Source organism: Ursus americanus, chromosome 16, assembly GCF_024610735.1.
Source record: "Ursus americanus isolate L20-20 chromosome 16, mUrsAme1.1.p, whole genome shotgun sequence".
Classification (NCBI taxonomy): domain Eukaryota; kingdom Metazoa; phylum Chordata; class Mammalia; order Carnivora; family Ursidae; genus Ursus; species Ursus americanus.
Genome location: NC_142142.1, coordinates 59,935,997 through 59,951,038, shown reverse-complemented (window position 1 = coordinate 59,951,038; position 15,042 = coordinate 59,935,997). Strand labels below are relative to the sequence as shown.

At 37.0% G+C, this 15,042-nt stretch overlaps 1 long non-coding RNA gene across 2 annotated transcripts in view; it reads left to right on the top strand.

Moving 5' to 3' along the window:
• LOC148108828 (uncharacterized) overlaps positions 1-15,042 on the top strand; it is a 407,929-nt gene that overhangs the window by 282,049 nt on the left and 110,838 nt on the right. For both annotated transcript variants that reach the window (XR_015727024.1, XR_015727023.1), the window contains exon 4: positions 12,026-12,065. This is a non-coding gene — a long non-coding RNA (uncharacterized LOC148108828). The remainder of the gene's footprint in view (positions 1-12,025; positions 12,066-15,042) is intronic.

The following is a 15,042-nucleotide window of genomic DNA, read 5'->3' as shown; positions in this document are numbered from 1 at the left end:
ATTATCATTACTGAGGAAACTTCTGTAAATGTCCAGGTAAAAAGTGGTTAGAAATTAATATATTTTAAATAAACATATTACAGGTATCCAGAATCCTCTTGGTTTTTGAACCACAAGTGTTAACAGAACAACATCCTTATCTTGCAGAAGAAAAAGGAGTTAATTTTTTTTTTTTCATGGAGAAGATAAGGTCCCTGCTTCCAACTGTCCCAACAGGACCCCGTTTCTTTGGTTTAACCCTTTTACCCAGAGAACCCCCGATACTCTCTGCATCCCACTACCTTATTAGGGATGTTATAAGTACTAAAAGTTATAATTAATGTAAAGTATTACTGTGCGGCTTGGTACACAGTGAGCTCTCCATAATTGTTAGCTTTTTCTGCTTCCTTTCTTCTTGTTTTTTCTGCTGCTGAACAAGGAATATGTTGTCACTGAGTACACAGATCCAGCCCACGGTCTATTTAATTCATGGGTATGGTAGACAAATGAATGCTAGACATATTTGATTATTAATTACTGGTCAGGTTCTCTAGAAGCATAATGCAGAGCCACTGTATACAAATCACTGTTCCAAAGGCAAGGATAAAAGATAAATTCCTGCTCGCCACCCTGCCCCGGCTAGCACACAGGCACACACACTTTTCTGCAGTGGGAACTCATGAGCGTGAATTATTTCCATCCCTTATTTCAAGTTACATGCTACAACACTGTCTCCTGTTATAATTCATTGTCTGCAAGTTGCTGGGCGGTCACAGGCAAACTTTTTCTACACTTTCTATTGTACTATTACTTCTAGTAATCACCTCTAATTATGCCTCCAACTGAGACAATTAGTAAGTAATTACAAATTCCTTTTCGCATGATTTTCATTGGTGCTATTTAAATCTGAGAAGCTGTGTTAATTTTGGTGGCTTTTAATAATTTCTCTCTTTTCCTTCCTCCACCCCCCCCCCAAAAAAAAGGTTTGGTGTTCTCAAAAGCTTCCTTAAGAGTCATTGCATGTTAATGAAATGCATGCAATAAGCAAGACTGATTTTCTAGAGGAAAAACCAGACTACCTCTGTGAAACCACTGAGACCATAGAGTAGTTACAAGTTGTATCTGAACAGAGAAAGGACCCTGAGGCATTCCATAAATATTTTTTTACATTCGTAATAATTGAATGCATTAGCTGGACAGAGTCATATTGAACCACCCATCCATACATCTGTTGGTATTTTTCTTGAGAGAAAATTTTTAAAAAGAAAAAAAAAAACAGAAAAATGCTCCTATGCTCAAATATCCTGCCATTAGCTATGACTGCATGTGCCCTGAGTCCTAGGTGCTCTTATATGTAGAATTGAAACAGCAGTTGATTCTGCTGTCACAACACATGCAATCACACCCCAGTTCAAACCAATGAGATGACATATTTAATTTAGGCTCTCGCTCTCGAAGAGATCATCCAAGAGCTTACCAGAATTTTTAAATCTCCGAAATTAGAATGTGCGCTTTACCGAGATCCCAGGTGAGGCAAATGCCTATCGAGTTTGAGAAGCCCTGCACAAGTCCCACTACATACATCCCAGTCACCCGAAAACAATGCCACTACTAGGCTCCCAGGCCGGATTTGCTGGAAGCAGCTCTTCGGAGGTGAAATCTAGGAATTGCCAAAAAATGTAAAAGATGATTTTGATAAAGTGCTAAGACTTGGAATTACTGATCTAATTTGCTAATTTACTCAACCACTTACCTACACTTTAGAAAAGCAGACTGAAAAAATAAAGATACTAAATTCTATCTACTTCCACAGGCAAAGATCCAAATATAGAAAATAGCTCAGTAGGGTGAAGTCAATACTTGTATAAACAGTGTTATCTTAATAATTTTTGGAAGGGAGAAATAAATGAAAGAGTCCTTGGTGACTAAGTAGTGATCAGTCCATATTGCTAAAATTTCAGTGGATCATGTACAGAACATGGGTTATAGTTGGTTAAGAAAAACTACAGCTAAGTGACACAGACTTACTTGAATATAGTGTGAATACTAGAACCCAGAATATAATCATTTATTTATTTTTATTTCCTCTCATGTATTTATTCTGACAAATATTTTCTTTCATTGAATGCATCCTAAGTGCGGACCTCTCCACCAGGCACTGAATAGACATGTAAAACTCGGAATGCAACATAAATATTCTCACAACTACTTTCAGATCAATGAGATCGGATAGATCCCTTGCTTGGATAATACTATAATTTTAGCAAATGACAGAGTAAGCAGAGTGACTCAACCCTTACTTTACTTCTCTCTCCTCTGCCATTAAGAACAATATACTAACAGGAAAGGATAGCTCAAACATTGTATAAAAGGAATTAAAACCCAAAAAGGAAATAAATTATTAAGAAAACACATAGTTATTACAAATTGTCATGCCTGCAAAATTACCTGCCAATGCATGCCAGAAACTTGCAGGTGTGTTCCCAGAAATAGAGTAAGTGTTGAGAATGTTAAAATCATAAGCGATGTTTGCTTCAGGGTTTTGACTCCATGTATTTCGCCTTTTCCACTACACTATGCTACCACTACATCCCCTCAATATTCTTTACCTGAATTTCCTCAACAAATTCTTTCATTACAAACAGCATGAAATGGCTTGTAACCTGGTTGCACTGAAACAATTATTAATTTAAAATTATGGGATACCGCTTGTGAGGTCTTAAATGTGTTATTAATGGTTTACATTCAGTGGCATAGTGGAGCTCGTTCCAACGGTCCCAGACAAGCTGATTACGTGTATCTCTTCCCAACCTTGGGTTCATTGACATCCCACTGGATAACTTGACATTGGCCATGTTGGCAATATTTACAGTATGGAAATCAGTAAGTGCTACAAGTGAGGGTCCTTTTTTATTTTGAGAGCTGGTTTATCAACACATCATTAGACATATTGAGTATGAGTGTGTTGGTTAAGACCAAAAAAAAAAAAAAAAAAAGCACTACAGAAACAAAAATTCAGGGAAACCTAAAATTTGTTTAATTTCTTTTCTTCCCCATTACTAGCACTTTTTTGTTTTCCAGCTGCTATGATTCGAGAGGAGACCTTTATAGTTTCCTGGATTAGATATTGCAATAACCCTCTTAATTCTTGCAACTCTATGGATTAACTTATTGTTGTAACTCCATAAGTTAATTATGGACTAAAATGTTGATGAAAAATTTATAAAGGGATTCGTTCACTTTAAATTCTTTTATATGTGGCATCTTTTTTAAAATCGAAGCATAATTAACATACAATGTTACAGTAATTTCATTTATATAACGTTGGTTCAATAATTCTATACATTAGTCAGTGCTCACCACTCTAAGGATAGCCACCATATACCATTATCACAATATTATTGACTGTGTTCCCTATGTTGTACTTTTTACCACTATTATTAATTTTATAACTAGAAGTTTATAACCTTTTAATCTCTTTATCTGTTTCACCTAGTCCCCCACCCCCACCCCTTTGACAACCACCAGATTGTTCTCTATATTTAGAAGTCTGTTTTTGTTTCTTTTTTTGTTTCATTTTTTGGGTTCCACATATAAATGGAGTTATATGGTATTTGTCATTCTCTGACCTATTTCACTTAGCGTAATACACTCTAGGCCCATCCATGCTGATGTAAATAGGAAGATCTCATTCTTTTATGACTGAGTAATATTCCTGTGTGTGTGTGTGTGTGTGTGTGTATTTCATTGATAGTGGAATTATTGGATCATACTGTATTCTATTTTTGATTTTTTGAGAAACCTCCGTACTGTTTTCCATAGTGGCCGCACCAGTTTGCATTCCCATCAGCAGGGCACGAGGGTTCCCTTTTCTCCACATCCTCACCAACACATGTTATTTCTTATCTTTTTGATGCTAGTCATTCTGACAGGTGTAAGGTGATATATCATTGTGGTTTTGATTTACATTTTCCTGATGTCTGGTGATGTTAAGTATCTTTTCGTGTGTCTGTGAGCTCTCTGTAATGTCTCTTTTAGAAATATGTCTGTTCAGGTCCTCTACCCATTTTTAATAGAATTGGTTTTTTGGTTTTGTGTTATATAAGTTCTTTATGAATTTCTGATATTAACCCTTTATTGGATATCTCACTTACAAATATCTTCTCCCATTTGGTAGGTTGCCTTTTCATTTTGTTGATGGTTTCCTTTGCTGTGCAGAAGCTTTTTATTTTGGTTTAGTCCCAGTAGTTTATTTTTGCTTGATTTCCCCTTGCCTCGTATTTAGAGACAAGAGACATATCAGAGACATATCTAGAAAAATGTTGCTAAGGTCAGTATCCAAGAGATTACTGCCTATGTTTTCTTCTAGTTTTATGGCTTCAGGTCTCAAATTTAGGTCTTTAATCTGTTTTGAGTTTATTTTTGGGTATAGTGTAAGGAAGTGACCCAGGTTCATTCTCGTGCATGTGTCTGTCCAGTTTTCCCAGCTCCATTTATTGAAGATTCTGTCTTTCCTTCATTTTATGCTCTTGCCTCCTTCATCATAGATTAATTGACCATATAGGTATGGGTTTATTTCTAGACTCTCTATCCTGTTCCACTGATCTCTGTGTATATTTTTGTGCCAGTACCATACTATTTGAATTACTATAGCTTTGTAGTATATCTTGAAATCTGAGATTTTGATATCGCCAGGCTTGTTCTTTTTTCTCAAGTTTGCTGTGGCTATTCGAGGTCTTTTATGGTTCCATAGAAATTTAAGGATCAATTGTTCTAGTTTTATCAAAAACAGTACTGGTATTTTGATAGGGATTGCAATGAAACTGTAGATTGCTTTGGGGAGTATGGACATTTTAATCACCTTCTTCATTCTTTGAGCATGGTATATCTTTCCATTTGTGTAGTCATCAATTTCTTTCATCAGTGTCTTACAGTTTTCGAAGTGTAGGTCTTTCACCTCCTTGGTTAAGTTTATTCCTAGCTTTTCTGTTCTTTTTCATACAATTGTAAATGGGATTGTTTTCTTAATTTCTTTTTCTGCTACGTTGTTAGTAGTGTACAGAAATGCACTCGATTTCATTATTATAATTTTGTGCCTGCAATATTCCTGAATTCAGTAGTCAGATCCAATATTTTTTGGTGTTTGGAGTTTTGTATATGTAGTATCATGCTATCTGCAAATAGTGACAACCTTACTTCTTCCTTACCAATTGGATGCCTTTTATCTCTTTTTCTTATCTGATCACTCTACGTAGGACTTTTTTTTTTTTAATGATTTTTTATTATATTATGTTAGTCACCATACAGTACATCCCCAGTTTCCGATGTAAGGCTCGATGATTCATTAGTTGTGTATAACACCCAGTGCACCATGCAATACATGCCCTCCTTACTACCCATCACCGGTCTATCCCATTCCCCCACCCCCCTCCCCTCTGAGGCCCTCAGTTTGTTTCTCAGACTCCATAGTCTCTCATGTTTCATTCCCCCTTCTGATTACCCCCCCTTTCTTTATCCCTTTCTTCCCCTACCGATCATCCTAGTTCTTATGTTCCATAGATGAGAGAAATCATATGATAGTTGTCTTTCTCTGCTTGACTTATTTCACTTAGCATTATCTCCTCCAGTGCCGTCCATGTTGCTGCAAATGTTGAGAAATCGTTCTTTTTGATAGCTGAGTAATATTCCATTGTATATATGGACCACATCTTCTTCATCCAGTCGTCTGTTGAAGGGCATCTCGGCTCCTTCCACGATTTAGCTATTGTGGACAATGCTGATATGAACATTGGGGTGCCTATGGCCCTTCTCTTCACTACGTCTGTATCTTTGGGGTAAACACCCAGTAGTGCAATGGCTGGATCATAGGGTAGCTCAGTTTAACTTCTAGTACTATGTTGAATAGAACTGGTGAAAGTGGACATCCTTTGTCCTGTTCCTGATCTTTAGAGGAAAAGCTCTCAATTTTTCACCAATGAATATGATGTTTGCTTTGTGTTTTTCATAGATGGCCTTTATTATGTTGGAGTATGTTTCCTGAAAACCCAATTTGTTGAGCGTTTTTATCATGAATGGATGTTGTATTTAGTCAGATGCTCTTCGTGTGCGCTGTGAGAGGATCATGTGTTTTTGTCCTTTCTCTTATTAATGTGATGTATCACATTGATTGGCAAATATTGAACCATCCTTGATTCCTAGAATAAATCTGATTTAATTGTGGTAAATGATTTTTGTAATGTATTGTTGAATTTGGCTTGCTAATATTTTGTCAAGGATTTTTGCATCTATGTTTATCAAAGATAGTGGCCTGTAGTTTTCTTTTTTTTGTAGTGTCTTTGTCTGGTTTTAATAATAGGGTAATGTTGCCTTTGTAGAAGGAATTTAGAAGTGTTTTTCCACTTCTACTTTTTGAAATAGTTTGAAAAGAATAGGCATTAACTCTTCTTTAAATGTTGGTAGAATCTGGTCCTAGACTTTTTTTTGTCAAGAGTTCTTTGATTACTGATTCAATTTTGTTACTGCTAATTGACCAGTTCAAATTTTTTATTACTTGGTGATTCATTTTTGGAGAATTCTACGTTTCTAGGAATTTATCCACTTCTAGGTTGTCTAATTTGTTGGCATATAGTTTTTCATAATATTCTCTTAAAATCCTTTGTAGTACTGTGGTGTCAAATGTTATTTCTCCTTCATTTCTGATTTTAATTTAGGTTCTCTTATTTTCTTGATGAGTCTTGCTAAAGGTTGATCAATATTGTTTATCTTTTCAAAGACTGAGCTCTCGGTTTCATTATATTTTCTACTATTTTTATAGTCTTTATTTCATTTATTTCTACTCTAATCTTTATTATTTCCTTCCTTCTACTGGCTTTAGGCTCTCTTCCTTTCTTGCTTCTTTAGCTGTAGGCTTAGGTGGCTTATTTGAAAATGTTCTTGTTTCTTGAGAAAGGCCTATACTGTTATAAAATTCACAATTTGAATGTATTTTGCTACAACCCAAAGAATTTGTACCATCATGTTTTCATTTCATTTGTATGCATGTATTTTTTGATTCTCTCTTTGATTTCTTGGTTAACCCATTCATTGTTTAGTAGCAGTTGATTGTCCTCTGTATGTTTGTTTTTCTTCCAGATTTTTTCTTATGATTGACTTCTAATTTCATCCCGTATGGTTGGAAAGCTCCTTGATGTGATTTCAATCTTCTTAAATTTATTGAGACTTGTTTTGTGGCCCACCATGTGATCTATCCTGGAGAATGTTCTTCGTGCACCTAAAAAGAATGTGTATTCTATGGTCTGGAATAGAATGTTCTGTATATATCTGTTAAGTCCATCCAGTCTAATGTGTTGTTCAAACCACGGTTTCCTTGTTAATTTTCTATCTGGATGATATACCTGTTGATATTAAGTGAGGTGTTAAAGTCCTCTACTATTATTGTGTAACTGTCAACGTTTCTTTCCCTATGTCTGTTAGTATTTGTTTAACGTATTTAGGTGCTTCAATGTTGAAGTTATTTATAATTGTTATTTATAGTTATAGCTATATATATATATAACTATATATAGTTATATATATTATTTATATATATTTAATTTATAATTTAATTTATAATTGTTATATACACTTGTATGATTGATCCCTTTATCATTTTGCAGTGCCCTTCATTGTCTCTTGCTAAAAGTCTTAGTTTTAAAGTCTATTTTGTCTGATGCAAGTATTGCCACTCCAACTCTCTTATCCCCCCCCCCCCACCAGTTGCAGGGTATATGTTTCTCCAACCTTTCATTGCCTCGGTATGTCTTTACGTCTGAAGTGAGTCTCTTGTAGGCAGCATGTAGATGGGTCTTGTTTTGTTTTGTTTTGTTCATGTAGTTTTCCTATTTCTTTTGTTGAAGCATTTGGTCCATTGCATTGAATGTAATTTTTCATAGGTAGGTACTTACTGCCTTCTTATTAATTGCTTTCTTTTTTTGTTTGTTTGTTTTTTGGGATTTTGTAGGGTTTTTGGTTTTGTTTTTGTTTTTTTGTTTTGTTGTTGTTGTTGCTGTTTGCTCTTCTCTATTCCTTTTATCTTCTTTCGTTCTGTTCCCTTGTGGTTTGATGGCTTTCTTCAGTGTTATGCTGAGATTCCTTTCCCTTTATGTTTCGTGTACCTAGTACAATTTTTGATTTGTGCTCATCAGTGAGTTCGTGTAGAACACCTTACATGTACAGCAGTCTGTATTAGGCTCATGGTTGCTTAAGTTTGAACACGTTCTAAAAGCACTAAATTTTTACTCCCCCCCCACACACATTTTGTGTATATAATTGCATATAGTACATCTTTTTATTTTGCATATCTCTTGACTAACTTTTCCTCTTCATAATTTTCATAATTTCTTACCTTTTCGTTCCACTTCAAGAATTCCCTTCAACATTTCTTGTATGGCTGGTTTAATGGTGATGACCTTTAAATTTTATGCCTGGGGAAACTCTTCATTTTTCTTTCTAATCTAAATGATAAATTTGCCAGGTAGACTATTCTTTTTTTTTTTTTTTTTTAAAGATTTTATTTATTTATTCGACAGAGATAGAGACAGCCAGCGAGAGAGGGAACACAAGCAGGGGGAGTGGGAGAGGAAGAAGCAGGCTCATAGCGGAAGAGCCTGATGTGGGGCTCGATCCCATAACGCCAGGATCATGCCCTGAGCCAAAGGCAAGCGCTTAACCGCTGTGCCACCCAGGTGCCCCCAGGTAGACTATTCTTGATTGTAGATTTTTCCTTTCAGCACTTTGAAAATATCATGCTATTCTCTCCGGCATGCAAATTTCTACTGAAAAATCAGCTGATAGCCTTATGGGGTTTCCCTTATATGTAAATGTTTTCTCTTGTTACTTTTAAAATTCTCTCTTCATCAGTATTTTCTGCCATTTTAATTAATACGTGTCTTGGTATGTACGTCCTTGGGTTCATCTTGTTAAGTGCTCTCTGTACCTTCTGGACATGGATGTGTTATGGGTTTTTCTTCCCAGATTAGAGGATTTTTCAGCTATTATCTCTTCAAATAAATTTTCTGCCCTCTTTCTCTTCTGGGTTCCCTGTAATGCAAATGTTACTATTCTTGGCAATGTCACTGAGATCCCTTAACTTATTCTCATTTTTTATTCTTTCTTCTTTTTGCTGTTCACCTTGGTGGTTTTCCATTACCTTGCCATCCAGATCACTGATTTGTTCTTCTGCGTATTTTAATCTGCTGTTGCTTGCCTCTCGTATATTTTTTATTACATTTATTAGAATTCTTCCCTTCTGACTGGATCTTTTTTATATTTTCTCTTTCTTTGTTGAAGTTCTCATTGAGTTTATCCACTCTTTTCTCAAGTCCAGTGAGTATCTTAACGACCATTACTTCAAATTCTTTATCAGGACATATTGCTTTTCTCCAGTGCCTTTAGTTCTTTTATTGTGATTTTGCCCTGTTCTTGAATTTGTGACGTATTCCTCTGTCTTACAATTTTGTCTGTCTGTATGTGTTTCTGTGTCTTAGGTAGGTGAGATATGTTGCCTGGTCTTGAGAATAGTGGTCTTGTGTGGGAGAGGTCCTGTCGTGCTCTCTAGTGCAACCTCCCCGGTCACCAGAACCAGGCGCTTAAGGATGCCCATGGTGTGGGCTGCCTGCACCCTACTACTGTAGTCAGCCTTCATTGCCTTCACCCCAGCTGGCTGAAATGACCTACTTTGCCTTCTCTGGGTGTACGACAACATTTGTTGCCCGTGCTGTTGAGAGATCTGTCTGAGGCCATCAACTGAGACACTCTAGTTAGGGGTGGAATCAGCAGTCAGCCTAGATTATGCAGGTATCCTGTCTGCTACAGTTGCTGGAACACCAAAGGGTAGGGCTTGTTCCGTACGTGGCCAGCCGAGAGGCCCTCCTCGGTGAGTGGGGCTGGCACTCAGACTAGCTGTCCACATTAGCCTCTGCCACAGCTGCTGAGCACTGAAGGGCGGGGCTTGCTCTCTGGGCCACCAGCTAAGAGGCCACACTGCTGGAATGGGGGGATATTAGTGTGTGGTGTTAACTCTCTCCCTCTCCAGGGCCGGAGTTACTTTAGAGTGGTGCTGGTCCCTCCTGGGACTGCGTGCAGGGCCCATTTTGGAGGGATGCCTGCCAAGGCAAGGATGTTGGGCAGGTCTGCAGGGAAGCACCGTGGCAGGGCAGAACAGCCCCCTGCAAGTATCTGGTTATCTAGGCTGGAGAGGCAGAGAGAAATGGCACCCATGGCACTATTGTCCCTGGAGAAATTTCCTGAAGATCCTTGCCCTCCAGCACACATTCTTAGATTAGTCAGTAAATCTTCTTCACGTCACATCGGGCACTTTGTAAACTGTTGCTTCTGGCTATGTCTTGGGCTGAGGGACTTATTATGTTGACTATTTAAGGGCAGGCGCACCATTTCGTTTCACCCTCTAGCTCTCCCACAATTAAGCTCCACTGGTTTTTAAAGCTCCCACAGTTAAGCCCTGCTGGTTTTCAAAGCCAGATAAGATGGGGACTCATCTTCCCAGTGTGGGTCCCCTGTGCCGGAGGTGCCTGGTGTGGGGTCTGAGTCTCTTGCTTCTCCATGCTTATAGTGCCCCTCCCAGCTGTGTTTAGTCCCATCAGGGGTTTGGTTCCCAGCCCCAGCTCTGCCCCTCCTAGCCTTTTTGATGTGGTCTCCTTTCTAGGATTAATTGTAGAAGGTCTATTCTATGAATCTTAACATTGTTTTCAGAGTTATTTGCGTAGATGTAGATGTTACCTCATTGTGTCCATGGAACAATTTGATCTCAGGACCATCCTACTCCACAGTCTCCCTGGCGCCCTTCCCCGACGTCCGGCATCTTTTGTTCAATGTTAGGTTGTTAACATTTATCCATATTATTGCATTAAACTAGAATTTATTCATTTTCATTGCTGTATAATATACTTTATAATATACAACATTTTTTCCCAATTACTCTTGATAGACTTTTGAATTGTATCCTGTTTGGTGCTATTACAACTGCACATTTATATGTATTTTTATTGGCTAGAGCCAGGACTAAAACACCTGGGTCAAAGGGTATGTGTATGTTTCAATGTTAGTAAATCCTGCTAAAGAGTTTTTGAAAGTGCTGTAGCAGTTTACACTCCTGCTCAGCAATCTATGAGAGTTAAGTTACTCTATACTCTCATATATACTTGGTATTGCCAGTCGTTTGAATGTCAGTCATTTTGGTGAATTCATGCTAGATTGTCGTGCTGGTGAGCGAGGAAGAAGACCATCTTTTCAGTGCTCATTGGCCATTTGGATGTGCTCATTTTTGAAGTTCCTCTTCAAGGTTGTTGTGGGGTTTTTCTGCCAATTTTTCAAATGATTTTACTTTTTCTATTGATTTGTGGAAGTTCTTTATATCTTTTTAGAAATGAGCCTTTTATCAGATGTAATTATTGAGAGTGTGTTCTAATTTGTGGATTTACCTTGTCACTCCCTTAGTGGAATCGTTCTAGTAATGGAGATATTTCAATATTAACATAGTCAAAATAATGTTTTTTGTTAAGATTAAAAAATAAAAATATAAATATTATGTTTTAAGCTTTACCCTTCATGTTTAGATTTAATTTCACACGGAGTTTTATGTTTCATTATGAGCTAAAATTGATTTCTACCTCCCCCATAGATAACTAATTGTTCCAGCATTATTTTCTGAGCAACTTTTATCTATAACACTAACTTTTATAATCAAATGTCCATATGTGTATGGACTTATTTCTAGACTCTCCAGTCTAAATCACTGGCTTATTGTTTATCTCTACAGAAATAGCATATGACTTAATGTAATTCATGATACATCTTGATATGTGACGTCGTGTGTCTTCCATACGTGCTCATCTTCATCAAGATTGTCTTAGTTATAGGTGAACTTTGAGTTTACATATACATTTTAGAAATGGCTTGCCAATTTACACACACACACGCACACGCACACACACGCACCCTGGAATTGTGGGAGAAATCGTATTGAGGCTGTGTTTTTCTTTTTCCCTAGGTTTTAGAATCAAGATTACACAGGTCACATACAACATTTGGTAAGTGTTCCGTTCTTACTTCTCTCTAGAAAATATTAATAATGGTGATGTCATAATTTCATTAACTGTTCATTAGAAATCATCAAACATTTGCAACAAAACACCTGAGCATGCAGTTTTCTTTTGGGGAAGGTTTTGAATAATGAATACAATGTATTTCATAGATATAAGAGTAATCTGATTTTCCCTTTCTTTGGGGGACAGCATATTTGGTAAGTTGTGTTTTTCTAGGATTTTTGTCCGTTCCATCCATGTAGCCAGAAAGTTTTTCACTTTATCCTTACAGTATTACTTGTTTATTACTTATTGTTTCTTACCTTCATTATTTTTTTCCTTCTATTTTTTTGGGGTTAATTTTCTGTTCTTTTCCCAATTTCTTGATATGGATGCTTAGATAATTGATTGTAATTTATAATGTACCCACGTGCATCTATAAATCTCTGAGCATAGATTTAGGTATTTATCATTTGTTTTCAGATGTGTTGTTTTCATTATGATTCAGTTCAAAATACTTTTTAATCCTCATTGTGATTTCTTCATTGAATCATGAGTTATTTAAAAGTACCTTTTAGAATTTCCAAATATGATAACATTTTCTAGTTTTGATTTTTAATATCATTCCATTCTACAGTAGTCAGAGAACATACCTGGTATGAATTGAATCTTCCTAAATCTGTTCAGACTTACTATCTTTTATATTGTCAATTTAGTAAATGTCCCATGTGCACTTAAAAAGAACGAGTATTCTAGAAATTTATATACAGTTTTGTACATAGTGCATTAGGTCAATTTTGTAAATATGGTGTTCCATGTTTAGTCTTGGTGACTTTTTGTTGTCTTCTTGGTCTATAAGTTACTGAGAAAAGTGTGCTAAAATATTCCACTACAAATGTTGCACATTTCTCCTTCTATCATTTAATTTTTCCTTTTTTCATTAGTTTGCTTTATTATTATAAGCATCATCATAAATTAGCACCTTGAAGTTTTAGATGTGAAAGTCAAATAGGTTATGAAGCAGATCTCTTCATTTCAATCTTTTATCAAATAATCATAGCTATGCTGTACTTTATCTTGATGACACAGTATGATGGGCAGAAATGACCACTTTCCTGATCCTGCTCAATGGAAGCTCGTAGTTGTACTTAACAGACACTAATCCAGATATCTGCAAGCTAGAAAAGACTAGATTCAGGGTCACTGCTGGGGGATGGCACTGGTGATGGCGAGAGTTCAGGTTTTGCTGCTCATTCCGTGTACCAAAATGTCTATGGTACTACCATAGAACCATTGGCCATGGGTCAACTACAAATGAAGGGTCCAGGGGAAAATAATGTTTCCTTAGGCTGCCATGGCAACACTAAAATATAAATTAGCAACAAAACTTACGTAGTTCTTAGGCATGAAGAAAACCTTAAATATTGGGTATAATTCACAGAGCTCCTTAAAGACAGAAACTATGCCCTATGGATTATTTCGGTCTTAGCGCTGAATCTTCTCCTGGCATTTGGTGACAGTCCATAAATATTTTTTGAAGGAAATTCTTAGTCCTGCCTGAACAGAAAGGAAAGAACAGTAAGTCACATTTCAGTGAGCCTGGAAACCCATGACAGCACAAGTGGGTCTCTAAGGCTTCAACAATCTCAAGAAATAACACATTTTCTCTAGCAGAATACAAAAACCGCAAGACTAAAGCTACCTACACTAGGGTAACCTCTCCTTTGACTATCTTCCTATGTCTTAGATGAGTGGAGAAAAAGGTTACATTCATCAGTCCTGGAAATTGGATCACCTTGCCCAAGGTAATTCTAGGCAGCTTAATGATTCATCTTTCTTTCTCTTCCTCTTCTCCTGGTGTGCAAACTTAAAATGGCTGCATCCATTCTCAAGAATGACTAATGGAATTTCAAAGGAGCAAAGATATATTTAACCTAGATCCCCACAGGTTAGTCTCCATTGTAATATATTTTCAGAGATAATTGTTTTAAAAGTAGTACACCCTTTGTAAAAAGCACCCTGATCGTGTAATCTCGGTCCTTAGGAAGAGAGCGGAGTCTAAGCACTTCAAGAGTGCAAGACTCGTGTGGTTCTGTCACACAGTGAGCAATTGACACGGAACTTGTGAGCCAGGTGCATCTTCCACTCGGTGCTCTTGCTCTGTTTCCTTGCCTCCTGCCCTCTTCTCTTTCTTATTCCCCCCTCCTCCCTCCTTTTCCTGTCACTGTCTCTCTCTCTCTCTCTCTCTCCCTCCTCCACTCCTGCCTTGCCTTTATACTAAATTCTGAATAATGTGCTCCTCCACCCACCCCAGCCCCCATTCCCCAACACACACTATTCCCTGCTTCTTGTTCTTGTTCTTTCCTTTGTTAAAACTAATTGAACCAAGATGTTTAAAACTACCTATTGCATCTTTTCTTTTCTTACTTTTTTAAGGTAACATTTATATATTAACAATGGCTTTTATTTGAATAAACCCGGAGTGGAGAATACCTTTAATCTAGCAAGACACAGTAATGCTACAGGGACAAGCGTGAACATTTACATACTAGAGAGAGAGGAGAAGTACACTTATCAAATTGCTACACATTAAGCAAATGGGTGGAGAGAATAAAATAATCCAGGTTGTTTTGTTCATATTATCTCAACTATCTGTGTGATAAAGACCTAGTGGCACAGTTTGTTCGGAAAGGCATGAATTCCCATAAAGGTAGCTTTCTCTCAATGTCTTAGGATTACCTGGGGCTCCAAAAGAACAATCGGTGTCCTAACCCCAATGTTTACTGCAAATTGCCTTTTTCATATGTTTCTCATTCATTTGACTCAACTAGAATATTTTTCTTCAGTCCTTGGATCCACAGAGTGATAGAGCCTTAGATTCCTCTTTTATAAACTAGGAACAACAGTTATTTTAAAGGGTTACTTTGAAATTTTAGTAGAAAAACGGATATAAAGCTTCTAGCCTACCCTAGTGCAGAGCAGA